The sequence below is a fragment of the Oreochromis niloticus genome, linkage group LG6, assembly GCF_001858045.2.
Source record: "Oreochromis niloticus isolate F11D_XX linkage group LG6, O_niloticus_UMD_NMBU, whole genome shotgun sequence".
Taxonomy (NCBI): domain Eukaryota; kingdom Metazoa; phylum Chordata; class Actinopteri; order Cichliformes; family Cichlidae; genus Oreochromis; species Oreochromis niloticus.
The window spans coordinates 4,422,781-4,437,711 of record NC_031971.2 but is presented as its reverse complement, the minus strand read 5'-3'; the positions used below and the strand labels follow the sequence as shown (position 1 = coordinate 4,437,711).

The window sequence follows — 14,931 nt, the reverse complement described above, 5'->3', positions numbered from 1 at the left end:
ATCTGCAATAAAAGCCTCTCCAGCCAGTCAGAGACAAAGGAATTCCTTTCATCACAGAGTTAAAACAATGTAGAGATGGTAAGCATAAAAATGACAACATTTAACAATTCACTCTAACATTCCCTCCTGTTATGTTATTTTTATGCTCCAAATTATTCCTGTGTAGTATATTCTTAGCCATGCATCTCTTGCTTAACATTTTCAGCGCAGGCGTCATTTATACACAGGCTTCTGTCATGTCATTCATTTCAATCAATTCATATTGTTGTAAAAGTACATAATTAACAAATGTATTAGAAATCATTTTAGTTAGCATTGATCTTATACAAGGGAAAATGCATCCTATACATAAGCAAATCAATGTCAACAGTCCAAAAACAGGAGTTAATATTTTCAAAAGAAGATGCCACCAAGGACCAGACATTAACCAAGCTCTCCAGCCTTGTGGTGCATCTACTCCTGTCGTGCGATTCATTATATATTTCTGCAAGTAAACAACTGAAAGTAACAGTCAAACAAGAAGAATCAACATTCTCAAAAATCATATGTCACTACAATCCAACTGTATACAGACATAGACATTCACACGCATCAGTTGACTTTATCGTTTGTCCATGTGGCTCTCAGCTAACTTCAAAGCTGTAGCCTGGTCAACACCCTTCTTTATGACTCCTATCAACCCCCCAAATCTTCTCACTATAGGCATCCTGTGGGGGTTAGAGTCAACTGGTGAATTATCTGCATTTACAACTCTTCTCCTGTCCTGTTGTCACCGCAGGAAAAGTTTTGTAAAGGAAATTGGATCAAGCTGTTTTGATCTTCTTAGCTCAAAGCCTCAACCAGCTTAGAGAAGTGTTCATGATGTAAATGTAGACAAAAGGCTTCTCTGTTTGCATCCTTCTTGCAGAGGACACAAAGAATAGGTGACGTTGCACAAATTCCATGATAAATCTCCAACTTGGACTAATCCATTGCCCTTCATACACATAGGTAACTGGCCTGTTTCCAGTTCGTTTAGCTGTTCAATGTCCTGCAGCAAGTCAGATACTTGGAGTCAGACTAGCAGGTCTGTCGTACCAGAGCAGTTCACCTTCCCAGCTACTGGTGAATCAACCGTCCACTCAGGTTCAGAGGAGTTGAAAAGTTGGCAGTGTTCCAAGTACGTTTACTCCTGGATGTGTTGCTAAGGCAACCAAACAACTGTCTCGCTCTCAGTGATGCTATATGGCCACAGTCCAGAAGAATGTGTAGCCAGTGGCATCACAAGCATAACCATTGGTCTCGTTCTTTATGTGAGCGGTTGTGTTCACAAACTGCCACCAGTAGTTGTTGAAAACCCCATGCGGGTACTGGGTGTGATTTGCTCTGTCCCAGTGCGCTCCTGTCATCCCACTCTGGGTCCACAGGCACAAGAAGGTGCACAGCACATTCCTTAACCATTCTAAATTGGGTTCAGGATCCGTTGGTTTCTTCACCAGGATTGAGACGAGAGGTCCTAGAGATATACTCCCCCCTTTGCACCCTGGACTTTTCACCATCACCCAGAGTCGGCCAGGAAGTGTGTCACCTTCTTGCAGTGCGCTTGATGTATCCAAGTGTTCCTTTCAGCGATCTTCACTGCTGTGGGCGTTGTCAGCAGCACCTGATAGGGACCTTCCCACCGTGGACTGGACCAGCACTTCCTCTCCATGGCCTTATCAACATCCAATCTCCAGACTTCAGACTCTGCTCCTGCGCAGAAACAGAATCATCTGGCAGATCATTTGTTCTCATGACTTCTTTACTTTTAAACATTTTAAGCATCCAATCTGCTAATATGCTCTCTCTTCTGCTTTTCTATCATCACTACAGAAGACTAGAACTCTAAATGGTCTACCATATATAATCCCAAAGAGTCAGACCATTCTCTGTTGGAGTAATCCTCATGTACATCTTAACTAATTCTATACAGTCTAACCATGTCCTGCCTGTCTCATCCATTGACTTCCTGAGTCTTAGCTTTATTGTTCCGTTAGTTCTCTCTACCAACCCTGCTCTTTGTGGGTGATATGAACAATGATGTTTTAGTGTTATCCCTAGATGCTGTGCCATTAATCCAATCACTTCATTTACAAAATGTGGACCATTATCACTATAAATGGTTTCTGGAATCCCGTGTTCTGGGATGATATTCTTACATATTGCTTTGGCAACCGAAATGGCATCTGCTTTTCTAGTTGGGACGATTTCTACCCACTTTGAAAAAGGGCACACTATCACTAAACAGTACTTATAGTTATTACAGTTGGACAGCTCTATAAAGTCCATGTGAATAACTTGAAATGGGTACAGTAAAGTGTAAAGTGTGTTGTGTTAGTCCCCGAAGGGAAATTACTCCTCTGCATTTAACCCATTCACCCAGTGAAGCAGTGGGCAGCCACCAGTGCAGCGCCCGGGGAGCAGTGTGTAGGGGCGGTACCTTGCTCAGGGGTACCTCAGGGTAGCCGTTCAGTGGGGTCGAACCCCCGACCTTCCGATCATGGGGCAGACACTCTACCTACTGAGCTATCCCTGCCCTGGATCTGGGGAATTTCCCTCTCTTAGGTCTCAAATTACCCCGAGAATTGTGCTTGCAACATATCATACATGACCTGCAAGATTTTTTTTAAAGGTATTAAATCCTAGAGTATAAAAATGTTGCACTACTGCTGCCATGATCTCCCTCCTGTTGAGACATGGCATGGCCCATGGCTCAAAATAGCAGCAGTCTTATATAAATTCTAAGGCAGTGTTGGTTTATCGCACAGATAATAAACACCATCCTGCAAGCTCGCTCCTTTTGTGAGCCACAACTGTTGTCCTGCAGTAGATGAGTGGGCCTGCATGTCTGCTAGTGCATCTCACATAATAGCCAACATCTGCTGGTGTTGCACTGCTAAAATGTTAACACCATGTTTTCCTAAAGCTGCCTCTCTTGCGATCTTATCTACAAAAGCATTCTCTAATGCAACTGGATCTTTCCCTCACATGTGTGCTGCACATTTACAAATGGCAATCCTACTGGGTAATAACACTGCCTCCAGCAGATTTTGCAACAGTTTGGCGTTTTCTACAGGTTTCCCTGTAAAGGCTGTCACACCTTGTCTCACCCACTGCACTACAAAGAAATGTAATGTAGCAAATGTATATTGGCTATCAGTGTATATTGTCTCTCTGCAGCTTTACACGCTTCTGTTAAAGCTACTATCTCTGCTGCTTAAGCAGATATGAAACATGTTAGTTGTCCTGCACAGATAACTTTCTCACTATCTACTACAGTAAAACCTGTTTTAGTCTGTCCCTCTGCTGTTGTAAAACTCAACCCATCAACAAACCAAACCTTTCCCTCAACGAGTGGCACATCTGTTAAGTCATCCCTCGGCTTACACTACGTTTCCACGTGCTCTCTACACTCATGAGGAGTGCCCTCTTCATTCGTTGGCAAAAAGGGTTGATGGATTCAGAATTGTGCACCACTTATGGTTATGTGTGGTTGTGAGAGTAACAGTAACATTAAAGACAAGCGTCTTGTAGGTGACAGAAATGTAATTTTAGTCTGCAGTAGTAAAACATCGACCTCGTGTGGAACTAACAGTGTCAAAAGGTGAAATGAACTATTTCCTGAAACATTGTACAGCTTAAGTTGCTGCACATACTGATCTCACACATGGAGGTAAAGCACAAGCAACTAGAGCTAATCTGTTAGGATAGTAAGTTACTGGCTTCACTTGTGGAAAAAGTGCTGTTAGTTATTTCACAGTCACCTGGCATTTGTGCTGTTCACAGAACCACAAGTCCATCGCTGGACCTCCTCTGCGCTGTCACTTATGGAGCCTGGCACGCTCACTCAGGTTCTCATGTTCCAACGCTGCTGTGACCCAAGTTTCCTCCCGTGGTCTCCTTCTGCTCCTGCAACAAGAGACACACACAGAGATACAGCCAGACCTTTGTCAGGTGGGGGTTAACTTCACACAATGGTGTTAAGTCAGTCAGTCTTGTCAGCTTTTACCAGTCAGTCAGTTCCCCATTTATTTAAAATTCTTACTCATTCACTCAGCGATTCTTTCTTTTGCTGATAGTGGAAATTATCATCGCATTTCGTTTCCACGCTCAGCAAAACCGACGACACTTCAAAAAGAAAAAGAATTTAGACTGGATTTCCTCGTTGAATGCTTTTGGACAGGAACTTACTTTCTAATTGTCCCAAATAAGTGGCTTTCCTCTGAGCCCATTTTAAATTTGGAGAAACTCACTTTCAAATGTTCGCAACAACATGTTATGTAGTTCTTCCTATTCAATGTTCAGATCTGCTTAGATGACAGAAAAATTATCAAACGAAACCTTCAGTGCACCATGAAAGTAACAAAATAAAAAGAAAATAAAGAAAATAAAGGAAAGCAAAGGAAAGAAAGGCCTTGTTAAGTCATGACACGTGTTCTTCCTGCCAGGGGGATGAATCGTACCTACCCATTTGGCAGGCTCAACTTAGTAACAAAAGACAAATCAACAGCCAGTTTAATCTCAAACATTTATCCAATCAGCCACACACAACATACAGCATAACCCTGTTGTCTCATCACATAATAAGTTTCTTCTCATGTAACCAAATGTGTGCCATGGTAAAACTTCTTCACACACCAGAAACTCACAATCAGCTCACTCAGCTCATTCATTTAAGACCCCTCATCAGCATTCTGTTTTACTCTATGATGCAGTCATCTGTCCTCCTATAATATTCAGTCCACTAGTCTATGTATCACTTTCATCTTACTAGTGACTTGGACAAGATGACAAACAGAATCTCATGCTTAAGATGCTGTCTGGTCTTTATGAGTATCATTGTATGTGTATATGCATGTAGGGTTAGTATAGTTAATCCATTTTCTGTATGTTTTTGTGTTCCTCTCATCACATTTTCATTATTCTCATCACTGCTTAAAGATGTTTGTCATCATATTAACCTTTTCTATTACAGGTGTAGTTATGATCATTTCATATACATTGCATATTTGTGCTTATTCAGAGTTGATGTTCGGTCTATTAAAGGTTTTAAGCTTCACTGGCGTGACTGTCCAGGCGATCCATGGTGTGGGTGACTTAGAACATAGAAGGATAACTGCATACACGCTTACAAAACATATACACATACAATACACATATAATCTAGGAACAGGCCTGAGCAAAGGCCTGAATATCCACAAGGAAATGTTTAATAATCATATTATGTATTATAAGGAGTGTATTAATCAAACAAAATCTGCTTACTACTCCACCATTATCTGTTCAAAAGATGACTCAACCAAGATATTGTTTTCACTGTTCAACTCTTCTTTCAGGTCACCAGATTTTTTACCTACTCACCTTTACTCGTCTTCCTTCTGTGATTCTTTAATGTTATTTTTCATCGAGAAAATTCACAAAATACACCAAGACCTGGTTTCCGATGTTCCATCTAGCTCCTCCTGTGTAATTCCTCTCCCATCACACTGTTTTTCTGCTTTCCAGCTCCCCTCGGTTACTGATATTTCAGATTTCATCTGTAAGTCAAAACCTTCTACTTGTCAGCTAGACCCCATTCCCACAGTTTTGGTTAAGGCATGTCTACCTTCTTTGCTTCCCCTCATATCTTCTATCATCTGCTCTTCACTTACCCCTGGAACTGTTCCTGCTTCCCTCAAAATTGCCGCCATCACCCCAATATTAAAAAAAACTGGTCTAGATCCCAATAATTTTGAGAACTACCATTCTACCATTCCTTTCAAAAATTCTTGAGAAAATAGTTGCCACACAGTCCACTCACATTTAACTAATAATAATCTGTATGAACAGTTCCAGTCTGGTTTTCGCCCCTCCCATAGCACTGAAACAGCGCTTATAAAAATAACCAATGATCTTCTTATGGCAGCTGACTCCTGTTTACTTTCCATTCTTATCCTCCTCGATCTGAGCGCTGCCTTCGACACTATTTCTCATTCCATTCTTCTCAGTAGGCTAGCCTCCATCGGTCTCTCCCATACTCCACTAGCCTGGTTTAAATCATACCTGTCTGATCGCACTCAGTTCATTCAACTCAAATCCTTTACTTCTCAGCCCTGTCCTCTGACCACTGGCGTGCCCCAGGGATCTGTCCTGGGGACCCTTCTTTTTATTATCTACCTTCTACCGCTTGGACATATTTTCCGTAAATACAATATCCATTTTCACTGTTATGCCGATGACACCCAGCTTTATCTGTCCACTAAACCTGATTCTGCTCTTCCCCCATCCTCCCTCACCCTCTGCTTAGCTGAACTAAATTCATGGTTCTCTTCTAATCTTCTTAAACTCAATAGTAATAAATCCGAACTCCTCTTAGTAGGCACTAAATCAACATTATCCAGAACCAACAGTTTCTCTATTACTATCAATAACTCGCCGGTCTCCATTTCTTCCTCTGTGAAAAGTTTGGGTGTCATCCTCGACAGTACTCTATCTTTCAATTCACACATTAATAATGTCACTCGGTCTGCATATTTTCAATTGCGCAACATTAATCGTCTCCGTCCTTTTCTCACCCCACATGCCACTGCCATTCTTGTCCACAGCCTTGTTACTTCCCGGATTGATTATTGTAATTCACTTCTTTTTGGTCTTACTCAAAAATCCATCCACAAGCTTCAACGCATCCAGAATTCTGCTGCCCGTATCATCACCCGGACCCCTTCAGTCCACCACATCACTCCTGTTCTGCAGCAGCTTCATTGGCTCCCGGTCAAGTATCGTATCAATTTCAAAATACTCTTGTACGCATTTAAAGCTATTCATCATCTCTCTCCTCCATATCTCTCTGATCTGGTTAACATCACTGCCCCATCTCGTTGTCTCAGATCTTCTTCTTCCCTTTCACTCTCCGTCCCCTCCCCCCCGTCTTGTCACCATGGGGAGCAGGGCTTTCAGCTGCTCTGCTCCTCGACTCTGGAATTCCCTACCTCCTGATTTAAGAAATATCTCTACCTTCTCTCTCTTTAAGTCCCAACTCAAAACCCACTTGTTCAAAATAGCTTATCCCACATAACCTCTCCACTCTGCTATTTTAAATTTGTTTATGTTTTATGATTGTGTAAACTCTTTGCTTTTATGTTGCTTTTTACTCTACTGTGTACAGCAACCTTGAGTGTTTTGAAAGGCGCTTTCAAATAAAATGTATTATTATTATTATTATTATTATTAAATGTATTCAGCTTCTTGTTGAAAGCTGTTGCATTTTATTCTACTTGGAAACAGATGTCTGAAGTCAACAACCAGCCCTCAGAGACCCTGAAGGCTTGAAGTTTATTCCCTTGTTTGGAAGGTGTTATAGAAATGAGAAGTTCTATGTCTGTTTATAGCCATTTAAGATGTATCATTGATTGTAATCGATGTATTTTAATCTGTAATTGACGCACGAGGGGGCGTAAACCCCGATGCTATAAAATCATCATCCAGTGTATTTTCGTCAGAAGACATATGCTGATATTTCTTCTCCTGTGTTAATAAACTCATCATTTGATTGCACTCTTCTGGGGTCTCCGTGGTTTGTTTCACTGCTCTGCATTGATTGATTTCGCGACAAGGTCTTGAGAGAGCTCAGTGGTCTGACCATCATTTCTTGTGTGACACCTTGGTAATGACACACCTTTTTATAGGCCATCAGTTGGGACTGAACCAGCTGATATCTGCACTGAGTGTTGCTTTCTGATTACTGATCGGGTTCAGCTGGTGCCTGTTTGCAGCTCCCTTTCTTCATGTGTTCAGTACTGTCTCCCTGTGCCATTTCATCATTTATGGACATTTGTATGAACATTTATGGACATCTATGGTTTGATTTCTTTGCATGTGTGGATGGGATTGTTACCAACATCTGGTGAGAATATTGTGTCCGTAGAAATATATTTAATCTATTCAAATAAATAAATATATTCACAATATATTCAGAAAATTATTTTTTATTTTCTGCATATACCATGCAAAATTATTATTGAAGTGTTAGCTAACATTTCATCTTTAAACTCTTAAAATCTCATGCTTTTATTTTGGCACACACTTCATTACCTAATAGAATCAAGATCCCTTGCACACAGTTTCTTTAGTTTAGCAGATGTTTCCACAGGATAATGCTTTATGTAACAAAATAAGATGCGTATCTATATATGAACAACTCTGTCATTATGATTACTGATTTGAACAATAGTAAAGGGTTACATCTATAAGAAAAACTCAACAATCATCTGTTGTTTAAAATGTTGTGCAGGCTTGGCTGCAGCTGCAGGGGGCGCTGTGACTCCAGGAAGCAGACTTTCAGGATGCTTTCAGGTTCTGAAGTAACTCTGAGAGGAAGGGGCCTCTAGAATGTAGTCAGCAAAAGCAGACGTTTCCATGTGGAAGTTTGTTTAAGCACAGAGTCAGGGGGGAATTTAAAATTCAGACACATGTATTTCAACTTAGGTTCAGAAAAAGATCATCTGGGTCTGAGCTCAAATATAACAGCTGCTATCCTTAAAGCTTTGTTGCTATGGTAAAAACATGTCACTTCCTGTCTGTGAACTTAAAAAAAATTAATATGAATTATACATATATATCACTGGGTTTAGCTAGAGACTGCACTTATGGCTGAACAATAACTACATTTTATTTTGATTATATCAGTAATGCAACCTGCAAAACAAAGTTATGGGAAGCTAAAACTTAGTTTTAGAATAATTAAATCTCACATTTCATTTCATTGAAAGGTTAAAGTTTGAAATTGTGTAACAAATAAAAGTAAAATGTAATAATATAATATTAAAATATATATTAATATTTAAAATATTGTTAAATAATACCAGCTACAATAGTGGCAATGTAGACTACCAGTCAAAGGTTTGGACACATCTACTCATTTAATGTTTTTTCTACTTTTTGCTACTTTCTACATAGTAAATACAAACTTAAGACATCAAATAAATGAAGCAAGATATATGGAATTATGTAGCAAAGAAAACAATGATAAATAACTCTAAATATGTCTTATATTTTAGATTCCTTAAAAGTGTGTATCCACACTTTGTTTTGTTGACAGCGCTGCACACCCTCGGCCTTCTCTCACTGAGCTTCATGATGTAGTCACCTGAAACGGCTTCACGTCACAGGTGTGCCTGTCAGGGTTCATTTGTAAACTGCTTTCAGGCTATGCAGTATGTGGTCGCCCGCTCACCCACTAGCTACACCTTTGACGTCTGTGTGGTTGTGTGAGCTAAACTGATATCCGCCGTGCATCATTTTTTTAAGCTCTGGGAACTAATTCAATTGTACAGTGTACTCACAATTTTTTTTTTTTTTTTTGCCTGTCCCATTTGGTTCTTTAGCCGTCAGAATTGTCTGAAGGCCAACAAGGATACCCAATGGATTTACTTTACCAAGTGGATCATCACGGCCTTGCCGTATTGGTCCATTTGATCGACCTTTGTTGTTATTGTTTATTTTATTTTCAGTTTTTCAGTGTACTCACAATTAATACATTGTCCTAACTTAGTCATCTTAAGTAAGCTTTGTTTTGTTTGAGGCAACGAGGATGCAGAATTTTTTTTTAAGTTGTGGTAACTAATTAGATTTTATAGTGAACTCACTTACTCTCCATCACCTGAATTAGGACTGGGCGATATGACCCAAAATTCATGTCTCGATGTTCTTTAGCTGGATGGCGATATAAGATATATATCTCGATATTGTTTTTAAAGCCATAAAGTAAGAACAAAAAGAGAGTTCTTAGTCAAAGCTGTGTCCCGGATCTCACACAGGCACTTTTATTAACATACAGCGTAGATGTACATGAAAAATTACTCAGAAATAAATTATCAGCATTTATTAAATAATGATGCTCCATAAATAAAAGAAAACTATGTTGTTTTGTGCATAACAAAGAGCTCACAATTGTGCAGTCAAAATGTAAACTAAAAGACGCTGAGCATAATAACATAGACAGATTTCACAGCTGCTCTGTTCCCAACTTCTACTGCGTGACTGACAGCCTGGAGTTTGAAATCCGCTTCGTAACCATGTCTCTGAACAGGAGCCATTTATGGTCCTTATACACACACACAATACGGTAATATTACGTTGAAGCACAGTACGTATTAGAGATGTGCAAAGCAGCTGGTATTTGTATCTGTATTTGTATTTGTTGAGGGGGGAGAGTATTTGTATTTGTATTTGTATTCGAGTAACATTCAAAATAGGCATAAAAATACAGTTGTTTGCATTACACTTCTAATTAACGTTATAGTGTAAGAATTCTTTAATTATATCCATTATAATAATTATGGATATGCAGTATTAGTTGATGTTTTTCCATAAATCCAGCAATGAACATGTAACATCATTGAAAAGAAAATAACATAACAGCCATTGCCTCATCCATGGCTAAAACAACAACTGATAAAATACCATTGTGAACATCATGAACCGTCTTCATGAATCGTGACGTCTTCTTTGCGCATGCGGGCCGCTTTGAGCGTTCACACTAGAGCACGTTTGCTGTCGTATTTTATTTGTAGTGTGAACAAGCAGACAAAAAAAATCGGATTTGATCAAAAAATCGGAATTGAGCATTAACACCTGCAGTGTGAACGTAGCCTAAGATGCTTCAACACAGAACTTGAGTTTTTTGGCTGGTGTAGGACCAAGAGATGGCTCAGCAGCAGCAACACTCCTTTCTATTTGGTTGCCCAAATCCATGTGGGGAGTTTCAGCTAAGTTAATAAGTGACGGGAAGCTATGCTAAGGTTAACTGGCCTATAGCCTACAGTCAATGTCTGCAAAAGACAGAGTAACTTAAACATACCATATAACTCGCACAAGTGCATACAATTCGACACAACTACACAAGCATCGTTTTAACCTTCTAAACCAAACGTTAACGTTACTCTGTCAACAGCCTATTTGTAAATTATTAAGCTAACAGAGCTATGTAAATGGTGCAGTTCAGCCTTTTTTCGCTCAGCCGAGCCTTCTTTGTTGCTGTGTGCAGCAGCCCGTGTCAGTCACCTCTGTCACACGTCACTCACTCATCCAGTCATGCACAGTGGTCTCATAAAGAAACTATAAAGTTTTCCCTTGTTCCCTAATACAAATATTTTTAAAGTTTTTGTTCGAAATAAATATTTGCAAAAAACACGTTATTTGTGCCTTTCCGAATACCGGGTTCGGCTCCACCCCTAGTACGTATTACTCCGCGAGGCTTCTGACTACGGTAGCCGTAATGCTCGAACAATCCATCAAGCGATGCGGCTTTGTAGCTTACCAAAGTTGTACTAAAGAATTTTTTGACAGATTGCTGAGCACCGTGTACCACATAAAATTGGTTTAAGGTCAGTAAGCACAACCAGAATTCATACATAAGGCCCACTGTCATATTTTGAGAAAATTAAAGGATTTTAAGTGCGCCTTACAGTCCGAAAAATACAGTACATGGGTTTTGTAAGGTGTTTCGAGGCAGGAGCTTGCAGACTTCGCGTTCTGGGATACAGCACGCAGTTTCACACACTCTTCATTCTGCACTTTATGGCGCTGTTGTAAATGGTGAAAATGCTAGTAGTATTCGAACCTTTAGTTCGAATACGACACTTTCCCGACATTCTCTACAGAATACACTTTGAATCCGAAACATCTCCAAATAATAGTAATAATAATGATAATTATCTCCAAATGTTTTCTTTTTACCGACCAGCTCCTCTTTGATAGCTGCTGTGTCCATCTTGTCATTGCCTGCAGGTGAAGCAATGGGGGAGGGGGGGTTGTGTTCAGTGAAGGAGAGAGGCGAGGCAGAGTTTGCGTAGAGACAAAAGTGGATGGAAGAGAGGCAAACTTGCGGTTCCACAAGTATAATTATAGCCTAACATAGACTATATCAATATAAACAATATTGTTACATCTTATATCTTGTATAAAACTATATCAACATTTCTTTGAAACTCAATATATCGCCCAGTCTTAACCTGAATACTGATCATTTTAATAATTATTTTAATGTTTAAATGTAATTTCATTTAAATATATTTTTTGTAACCAAAAAACCCAAAACAAATAAAAGACAAACCAAAAAACAGTATATAATGTGTCATCACCAGTGTTGGTCAAGTTACTTGAAAAAAGTAATTAGTTACTAATTACTTCTCAAAAAAATAATCCCGTTAGTCCGATTACCTATTTTCAAACACAATTAGTTACTTAGTTACTTTTTAAAAACATGATACACAACCTGAATACATAATAAAGCAATAGACCTTTGAGCCCAATGCTATTTTTTTTTTTTGCATAAATCCATCATATAAAATTGAATCAAATGAAAAATTGAGTCTTGGTAGCCGGGGATCAGTCCGCCAGGGCCTCCTCTCCTGGCCACCGCCCGGCACACAATGCTCCCGACCCCTACGGCGCCTCCTGCAGGTGGTGGGCCTGCGGGAGAATGGGCCCATGTCCCCTTATCGGGCCGTGCCCGGCCGGGCCCCATGGACTAAGGCCCGGCCACCAGACACTCGCCCTCGGGCACCCTCCCCGGGCCTGGCTCCAGGGCGGGGCCCCAGTAACCCTATCCCGGGCAGGGTAAACTGTTTCCTCAATGTTTTTCTCATAAGGGTCTTCTGAATCGCTCTTTGTCTGGTCCCTCACCCAGGACCAATTTGCCATGGGAGACCCTACCAGGGGGCGAAAGCCCCCAGACAACATAGCCCCTGGGATCCCTGGGACACACAAACTCCTCCACCACGATAAGGTAGCGATTCACAGAGACAAGAGGGAGCTGAGTGTAAAAGTGAAGCTCTCAATTTACCGGTCGATCTACATCCCTACCCTCACCTATGGCCATGAGCTGTGGGTAGTGACCGAAAGAACGAGATCGCGAATACAAGCAGCGGAAATGAGCTTCCTCCGAAGGGTGGCTGGCCTCTCCCTTAGAGATAGGGTGAGAAGTTCAGCCATCCGGGAGGGGCTCAGAGTAGAGCCGCTGCTCCTCCACATCGAAAGGAGCCAGCTGAGGTGGTTCGGGCATCTGACAAGGATGCCTCCTGTTTGCCTCCTGGGTGAGGTGTTCTGGGCATGTCCCACCGGGAGGAGGCCCTGGGGCAGACCCAGGACACGCTGGAGAGATTATATCTCTCGGCTGGCCTGGGAACCCCTTGGTGTTCCCCCGGATAAGCTGGAGGAGGTGGCTGGGGAGAGGGAGGTCTGGGGTTCTCTGCTGCCCCCACGACCTGGCCCCGGATAAAGTGGAAGAAGATGGATGGATGGATGAAAACGTCTCTTTTTAAAACTTGTTTTAAGTCCTGTCACTCTTTAATGTATCCGGTATCAAGTCTGACGTCATTAGCCGTGCCTGGGTCCAAACTCCCCTGCATGTCCCTAGGTCACATGATCACTGCAGCATCACGGAGTTACAAACTGTCTAAATTCTTTCATCTTTAATAAAATGATCAGCGTTGCTGCTTTACCAGGTGTAACAATTAAGTTTAACATCCATGAAAACAGGATTTATTAAATTGAACAGAGTTAGAAGTTAGCAGGAAGTTAGCTTGCTAGCTTCCACCTAAACATGATATAGCATGTTCTGAGAGATTTCTGAAAGATTCAAACGTACAGCTCTGCTGTCACTTCCAACATAAATGAAGACAGAAAACTAAACAGCAGTGACGTTTGTAGGGTTGCTGAAGTTGGGCTAGCTGGTATATCACGATGTGCTACGTGATCGCTAGCGACACAGCTATGTTAGCATAACATAAACACAGTGAAGCTGGAGGATGAACGCCAACTTTTTTCCACTCGATAAAAGTTAGCGTGAGGGTTCCCGATGGTTAGGGACAAATGCAATCGCATGGCAGGATGCTGTAAACGGACCAAACTTCAGTCAGGAGAACAACTGAGATAATCCATCCACAATACGAGGTTAATCATTAATATACTGCTGCATGGGCTGGGCTGTAGTTACATCGTAAGGGTTTAAAAACTGAGCTTTAAAATGAACAGTGGTGATAAAAACCAAGAGAGGACGACAGTGATCACTGACTGTTTTTAGGGGCTTGTTGATATTAAATAGAATAGGATTCAAAGCATTAAAACATGTTAAAAACACAACAGCCTTAATAAACGCAGAGTAATTTGAGCCCGGAAGCAGGATTCATCACGTCATCACTTATAGACCAGATTGTCACCTGTTTAGCAGGAGTGGGGTGTTTGTGTGAAAGGACCCAAAATGCAGGCACTTGCTGTGATGCGAGAGAGCTTTATTGTAGAAGGTGAAAATAACAAAGGCGAGGAGAGAACAAAACATAAACCTAAACTGGGAAAACTAGTAACAAACAAAACCTGAAACCATAACTCGCAGACCACCACGCAGGGAAAAACATAAGAAGGTTACACGGGATGAGGAGCGGCGAATGAAGAGCAGAGAGACACGGATATTCACCAAGTTACACAGACAAAGTGAAAAGGAACACAGGCAGGCACACACTATAAATACACACAAGGTAATGAGGGAATGACACACAGGAGAGGAACACAGCTGAACCTAATTAGACAAGACAAGGAAGTAAAACAGAATACACTAACATGAGACAGGACCTTCAAAGTAAAACAGGAACACAGGGCCCACATAACAAAACCTAAAGCTAGAACTCAAATACTAAAGTGGTAAGGGGCTAGACACAGTGATAGAGAAACCAAAATCTAAATGTCCATGTTTTTCTAATGTTTTTGTCACTTTTTACAGAATCAAACTCAAAGTAATGAGAGTACTTCCACGCTTTAAACACTGCATGGTCGTACGCTCTCCCAAACTCCATGTTATCCATTGCTGATCTGCACACGTCTGTTGCTGCCACGGACGCTGCATGCTCGTACGTCTTTGTCATGAGACTCTCTCTGGCT

At 41.0% G+C, this 14,931-nt stretch overlaps 1 long non-coding RNA gene across 1 annotated transcript; it reads right to left on the bottom strand.

The window, feature by feature from the left end:
- Positions 1-208: 208 nt before the first annotated feature.
- LOC112847155 (uncharacterized) lies at positions 209-3,923 on the bottom strand. The gene is made up of 2 exons (XR_003220535.1): positions 3,783-3,923; positions 209-1,731 (listed from the first exon to the last, which is right to left on the bottom strand). It is a non-coding gene; the product is annotated as an uncharacterized LOC112847155 (long non-coding RNA).
- Between the last annotated feature and the right edge of the window lie 11,008 nt (positions 3,924-14,931).